The following is a 7,895-nucleotide window of genomic DNA, read 5'->3' on the forward strand; positions in this document are numbered from 1 at the left end:
GGGAATTCCAGTTGCCATCCTTCTTGCAAATAGTTGGATATACCAACCTACTACAAGCCTTCTGTATTAGTTATTGTTTATGATGTTGTATACTACCTACTTTAGTAGTAGCTGCTACTAAAGTCAATTTTTAATTGTCCACAATGTATAAGGTTATGGGTGAACTACAACTCCCATCGTGCCAGGTGCAATTTTCCGAATTAGCTGATGTAGTCTATCCAGTGCAATCTTCTGAATCAGCTGATGTGGTCTATCCAGTGCAATTTTCTGAATCAGCTGATGTGATCTATCTAATGCAGTTTTCTGAAGTAGCGGATGTGATCTATCCAGTGTAATTTTCCGAATCAGCTGATGTGGTCTATCCAATGCAATTTTCTCAATTACCTGATATGATCTATCCAGTGCAATTTTCCAAATCGGCTGATGTGGTCTATCCAGTGCAATTTTCCAAATCAGCTGATGTGGTTTATCCAATGCAGTTTTCTTAATCAGCTGATGGGGTCTATCCAATACAATATTCTGAATCAGCTGATGTGGTTTATCCAATGCAATTTTCTCAATTACCTGATATGATCTATCCAGTGTAATTTTCCAAATCGGCTGATGTGGTTTATCCAATGCAGTTTTCTTAATCAGCTGATGGGGTCTATCCAGTGCAATTTTCCAAATCAGCTGATGTGGTCTATCCAATGCAGTTTTCTGAATCAGCTGATGTGGTGTACCCAGTGCAATTTTTTGAATCAGCTGATGTGGTCTATTCAATGCAATATTCAGGATCAGCTGATGTGGTCTATCCAATGCAATTTTCAGAACCAGCTGATGTGGTCTATCCAATGCAATTTTCAGAACCAGCTGATGTGGTTTATCCAATGCAGTTTTCTTAATCAGCTGATGGGGTCTATCCAGTACAGTTTTCTGAATCAGTTGATTTGGTTTATCCAATTTTCTTAATCAACTGATGTGGTTTATCCAATGCAAATTTCTTAATCAACTGATGTGGTCCATCCAATGCAGTTTTGTGAATCAGCTGATGTTTATCCAATGCAATTTTCCAAATCAGCTGATGTGGTTTATCCAATGCAATTAACTGATGGGGTCTATCCAATGCAATTTTCTGAATCAGCTGATATGATCTATCCCATGCAATTTTCTGACTAACCAAACCAAATCTAAAGCTGATCAAAAACCTGATTTGTAATCCTTTGGTACTAATGTCGGAGAGTGGTCCCTGGTGAAAAAAGGGTTGGCGACCACTGCCGTAGGGTAAACTACAACTCCCACTATGGTGAGTCAGTCCCTTCAAACCCCTCCAGTAGGTTAAGTTCGTCGTGGGGGTTTTGTGTGCCAAGTTTGGTCCAGGTCCATCATTGGTGGATGTCACAGTTTCTCTAGTTGTGGTTGAACTACATCTCCCAGAAAGGAAGGCCAGTTCCCTCTGAACCCCTCCAGTAATCAAATTTCAACATATCAGGTATGTGTGCCAAGTTTGTTCCATCGGTGTTTGGGTTCACAGTGGTCTCTGGATGTAAGTGAACTACAACTCCCCCAAATCAAGGTGAATTTTCGGTTGGCTTCATGATCTATTTGGAGTCTACAAAACGGCCATCACAAGGTTCATACTACAGAGAAGTAGAGCCAAAATCCAAACTTTAGAGTCTAAGGGGAGAGTCTCACGGCATCGTGCTGCCTATAGAGCATGATCATATTTTTCCAAGAGTGTTGCATGCCAATACGACGGAAAAAACACACGTATGTGCATACATTGGATCAAGTCACGACGTTCCGCTGCGGGAATGGAAGATCCAGATCACAGTATTTGCTCCTGAGTACTGTTAGTTCAAAAGTACATTAATATATTGACAAACTGCGATGGAAACTTGCGAACGGGCCAAGGGAAGAGCCGTGCGTTGACAGCTTCTCTTTGATTGGGGATTCTGTCTTGGCAGCCAAGGCAGAGGAAGGATAATGAGGAACGGCTGGATGAAGTCCATCTCGGAGGCATCTCTATCCAAAATCCCAACGAGAAATCCAAGACGGTGGAAAGATGCGGGTTGTCAATTGCTCTGCCAATGTCAGACAAGAGCCCAGGGAGTTCTAGTTTTGGCGGGTGGAGGGGAAGCTGTGTTCTTTGGGCAAGAAGGTGAAAGACCTTGTGAAACTACAGCTCCCGGGATTCTGTGGCAGTTAAAGCAGTGCCAAAAAAGAGGGAGGTAAGAAAGGGGAGGAAGGAATCAGAGAAGGCTTCCTTCCTCCACTTTCTTACCTCCCTCTTTTTCCCTCCCTCCTTCCCTCCCTCTCTTTCTCCTCCCTTCCCTTTTGTCTTTCCTTTCTTCCCTCTTTCCTCCCTCCTTCCCTCCCTCTCTTTCTCCTTCCTTCCCTTTTGTCTTTCCTTCCTTCCCTCTTTCCTCCCTCCTTCCCTCCCTCTCTTTCTCCTTCCTTCCCTTTTGTCTTTCCTTCCTTCCCTCTTTCCTCCCTCCTTCCCTCCCTCTCTTTCTCCTCCCTTCCCTTTTGTCTTTCCTTCCTTCCCTCTTTCCTCCCTCCTTCCCTCCCTCTCTTTCTCCTCCCTTCCCTTTTGTCTTTCCTTTCCTCTTTCCTCCCTCCTTCCCTCCCTCTCTTTCTCCTTCCTTCCATTTTGTCTTTCCTTCCTTCCCTCTTTCCTTCCTCCTTACCTTCCTCTTTCTCCCTCCCTCCTTCCTTCCCTTCCATCCTTTCCTTTTTCCTCCCTCCCTCCCACCTCTCTTTTTCTTTCCTTCCTTCCCTTTTGTCTTTCCTTCCTTCCTTCTTTCTTTCCTCCCTCCTTACCTTCCTCTTTCTCCCTCCCTCCCTCCTTCCCTTTCATCCTTCCTTCTCTCTTTCCTCCCTCCTTCCCCCTCTCATTCTCCTTCCTTCCTTCCTTCCTTCCTTCCTTCCTTCCTTCCTTCCTTCTTTCCCTTTTGTCTTTCCTTCCTTCTCTCTTTCCTCCCTCCTTACCTTCCTCTCCCTCCCTCCCTCCTTCCTTCCCTTCCATCCTTCCTTCCCTTCCACCCTTCCTTCCATCTTTCCTCCCTCCTTCCCCTTCTCTTTCTCCTTCCTTCCTTCCCTTTTGTTTTTCCTTCTTCCTCTCTTTCCTTCCTCTTACCTTCCTCTTTCTCCCTCCCTCCTTCCTTCCCTTCCATCCTTCCCCTTTTCCTCCCTCCTTTCCCCTCTCTTTCTCCTTCCTTCCTTCCCTTTTGTCTTTCCTTCCTACTCTCTTTCCTCCCTCCTTACCTCCCTCCTTACCTTTCTCTTTCTCCCTCCCTCCCTCCTTCCCTTCCATCCTTCCCTTTTTCCTCCCTCCTTTCCCCTCTCTTTCTCCTTCCTACCTTCCCTTTTGTCTTTCCTTCCTACTCTCTTTCCTCCCTCCTTACCTCCCTCCTTACCTTCCTCTTTCTCCCTCCCTCCTTCCCTTCCATCCTTCCTTCTCTCTTTCCTCCATCCTTCCCCTCTCTCTTTCTCCTTCCTTCCCTTTTGTCTTTCCTTCCTTCTCTCTTTCCTTCCTCCTTACCTTCCTCTTTCTCCCTCCTTCCTTCCCTTTCATCCTTCCCTTTTTCCTCCCTCCTTTCCCCTCTCTTTCTTCTTCCTTCCCTTTTGTCTTTCCTTCCTACTCTCTTTCCTCCCTCCTTACCTTCCTCCTTACCTTCCTCTTTCTCCCTCCCTCCTTCCCTTCCATCCTTCCTTCCCTATTTCCTCCCTCCTTCCCTCCTCTCTTTTTCCTTCCTTCCTTCCTTCCCTTTTGTCTTTCCTTCTCTCTTTCCTCCCTCCTTACCTCCCACCCTTCCTTCCCTTTCTCTTTTTTCCTCCCTCCTTCCTTCCATCCCTCTATCTTTCCCTCTTTTTCCTCTCCTTCCCTCTCTCTTTCTCCTTCCTTCCCTTTTGTCTTTCCTTCCTTCTCTCTTTCCTCCCCCTTCCCTCCCACCCTTCCTTACTTTCCTCTTTTCCCTTCCCTCCTTCCCTCCCTTCCATCCTTCCTTCTTTTCCCCTCCTTCCCTCTCTCTTTCTCCTTCCTTCCTTTCTTCCTTCCCTTTTGTCCCTCCTTCTTTCTCCCTCCCTCCTTCCTTCCCTTCCTTCCTTCCTTTCCTCTTCCCTCCCTCCCTCCTTCCCTCCCTCTCTTTCTCCTTCCTTCCCTCTTCCCTCCCTCCTTCCCTCCTTTCTTCCCTCCCTTTCTCTCTCTCTCCTTCCTTTTGTCTTTCCTCCCTCCTTCCTTTCCTCTTTCCTCCCTACTTCTTTCCCCTGTGTCTCTCCTCCTCTCTTTCCTTCTTCCCTTCTTCCCTCCCACCCTTCCTTACCTTCCTCTTTCTACCTCCCTCCTTCCTTCCCTTCCCTTCCATCCTTCCTTACTTCCCTCATTCTTCCCTCCTTCTCCCTCTCTTTCTTTTTCCTTCCCTTTTGTCTTTCCTTCCTTCTTTCCTTCCTCCTCCCTTCCCTCTCTCCCTTCCTTACCTCCATCTTTCTCCCTCCTTCCCTTCCCTTCCATCTTTTCATCCTTCCTTCCCTCTTTTCTCTCTCTTTCTCATCTCTTTCTCCTTCCCTCCCTCCCTTTTGTCTTTTATTCATCTGTCTATCTATCTATCTATCTTGCCCCCAATCTATCTATCAATGCCACACTTTACCACAACTTCTATCTATCTATGCCACACTTTACCACAACTTCCTGCCCCATTCCGCTTCACTCAGAAAGCTATAGAAAACAGATCATCTCCGGGAGTAGCGACTTAATCCTCAGACACTTGTAGACCATAATATTGACAAGTTTGAGGGATTTTGCGGCTTGCTCTGGTTTGACCCCACAGCTGCTCTCCAGAGAGACCGGGCCAGATGTTTACAGCTGGCCAAAACAAACTTACATTTGGTCCCTTGGAGGTCTGTCCAGATAGGGTAAGCTTCCCTAGTGTGTGTGTGTGTGTGTGAAGCCAAGTGAGCTCCCTCTTAATGACACTATTAATGAGCGGAATGAAAATCATGCATACTTCACGTCTTTACCAATTTACACACTGTCTTGCTAGGAAAAAGAAATGCCACACTTTACTATGCAGAGCAGACTTATATACAGTCATGTAAACAGTTGCATTGACTCACACAATGTCCACAAACCCAAGTAACAAAGGTGGAGGCATTACTTTTCATTCAACCCTCGTATGTTGGTGGACAACAGAGCCTGGCTGCATCAACAGGCTGATACGGGGAAAGGTATAGGATTATTGTTTTTCCTTTTGGGTTCAACAACGTTCCATCCGCAATTAATATTTTGCTGTGATTCACGTACTAAAGGCAAGGGTCCCTGACTGTGCCCATTGTTTCTTTGGCGGCATAGTTGGCCTCCATCCACTCATGATCTATGGGTGGCATGGGTGCCCTTCTGAGAAGGAGAAAAACTTGGCATGAGTGGGAAGTGGCATTGTTTGCAAGCCTTTCCCCCACAAAAGAGGCTTTCTTGGCTACTCGGAAAGGTTAGTGACACACCATTTGGGTTTCTGGAAGGGACGTGGAGGGCTCCGAGCAAACGGAAAACAAATCTCCCCGAAATTCAGTGGGATCCTCTCGGAGTTTATGCCCAACCCGTCGAGCCAAAGAGAGCTGTTTATAGTCTCCGACGAGCTTTTTCAAGGACAGTTCTTTCCCGTTATGGCGTAGAACAAACAGGGCCTTTGAGTCCGTTTCGAAGCAAATGCCACACTTGATTTAATGGTCCATTTCGGGCGAAGGGACTTCAAGGGAAGTTCTCCCACTCAGACTTGGAGAATTTGATCCTCGGCCAAAAGCGATGACGATGTCGCCTCCAAATGCATGTCAACAGAGGATCCCACGCTGGCATCACACACTGTTTGGAAAGCAAGAGGCAGTAGTGAGGATAAGCTCGCAGGCCCCTGCCTTCAAGCTGATCTGAATCGATGCTCTCACAGCGTCCTGGGGAGGCAGAAACTGCATTCCTTTGAACCGCGGATACGGAGACCAAATGAGCCACCGTATCCGCAGAGTTCCGCAGATCCACAGAACCTGGACTTGATGAAGACAAGGGGACTGTGGCTCCAGCAGCAGCAGCAGCTTCAACACAAAGGCTTTTCCTCCCTTTCCTTACCAAACCGAGCTCACTCTGTTTCATTGTAACTAACCCCCAATAAAAGTATCCTTGCGTGTAACTTTTTCATCTCCAGGGTGATACTTTGTGTCCTTTTCCTGACTCAACTTGCTACGCTTATGAACCTTCACTTTCCTGAGCTGCGGAACTCCGCCAGCTCACTTGGGATGCTCTCACAGCGTCCTGGGGAGGCAGAAACTGCATTCCTTTGAACCGCGGATACGGAGACCAAATGAGCCACCGTATCCACAGAGTTCCGCAGATCCACAGAACCTGGACTTGATGAAGACAAGGGGACTGTGGCTCCAGCAGCAGCAGCTTCAACACAAAGGCTTTTCCTCCCTTTCCTTACCAAACCGAGCTCACTCTGTTTCATTGTAACTAACCCCCCCAAAAAGTATCCTTGCGTGTAACTTTTTCCTCTCCAGGGTGATACTTTGTGTCCTTTTCCTGACTCAACTTGCTACGCTTATGAACCTTCACTTTCCCGAGCCGCGGAACTCTGCCAGCTCACTTGGGATGCTCTCACATCGTCCGGGGGAGGCAGAAATTGCATTCCTTTGAACCGCGGATATGGAGACCAAATGAGCCACCGTATCCGCGGGTCAACCGATCGGCTCCAAATCGGTGCCATTTTTCTCCTGGACTAATTCTAAGACTAACTGCCATCTCGCTTTCTGCTGAATTGACCCCTGCACCCTGGGAAACCACTTTTTTATAGGAAACCTCGTGTGGGGAGCTTCTTTCCATGGCTCCACACTGCAATGATATTCCAATTCATGTACACCCAGAAGCCTGTCGACCCCAGGAGAGTCCTTTGTGATCACCCCCTGGGACTCTCAGACCCCTGGCAGGCTATTTTGGCCTTTATGAATTGGAGCTACAGTCTTCTTTTTCCCATTGTGCCACCGAGGCTTCCTTGTATTGGGTAAAACTACAACTCCTAGGATCTCATCATAGAATCATAGAATCATAGAATCAAAGAGTTGGAAGAGACCTCATGGGCCATCCAGTCCAACCCCCTGCCAAGAAGCAGGAATATTGCATTCAAATCACCCCTGACAGATGGCCATCCAGCCTCTGTTTAAAAGCTTCCAAAGAAGGAGCCTCCACCACACTCCGGGGCAGAGAGTTCCACTGCTGAACGGCTCTCACAGTCAGGAAGTTCTTCCTAATGTTCAGATGGAATCTCCTTTCTTGTAGTTTGAAGCCATTGTTCCGTGTCCTAGTCTCCAAGGAAGCAGAAAACAAGCTAGCTCCCTCCTCCCTGTGGCTTCCTCTCACATATTTATACATGGCTATCATATCTCCTCTCAGCCTTCTCTTCTTCAGGCTAAACATGCCCAGTTCCCTAAGCCGCTCCTCATAGGGCTTGTTCTCCAGACCCTTGATCATTTTAGTCGCCCTCCTTTGGACACTTTCCAGCTTGTCAATATCTCTCTTGAATTGTGGTGCCCAGAATTGGACACAATATTCCAGATGTGGTCTAACCAAAGCAGAATAGAGGGGTAGCATTACTTCCTTAGATCTAGACACTATGCTCCTATTGATGCAGGCCAAAATCCCATTGGCTTTTTTTGCCGCCACATCACATTGTTGGCTCATGTTTAACTTGTTGTCCACGAGGACTCCAAGATCTTTTTCACACGTACTGCTCTCGAGCCAGGCGTCCCCCATTCTGTATCTTTGCATCTCATTTTTTCTGCCAAAGTGGAGTATCTTGCATTTGTCACTGTTGAACTTCATTTTGTTAGTTTTGGCCCATCTCTCTAATCTGTCAAGATCGTTTTGAATTCTGCTC

Source organism: Anolis sagrei, chromosome 13 (genome assembly GCF_037176765.1).
Source record: "Anolis sagrei isolate rAnoSag1 chromosome 13, rAnoSag1.mat, whole genome shotgun sequence".
In the NCBI taxonomy this organism is placed as follows: domain Eukaryota; kingdom Metazoa; phylum Chordata; class Lepidosauria; order Squamata; family Dactyloidae; genus Anolis; species Anolis sagrei.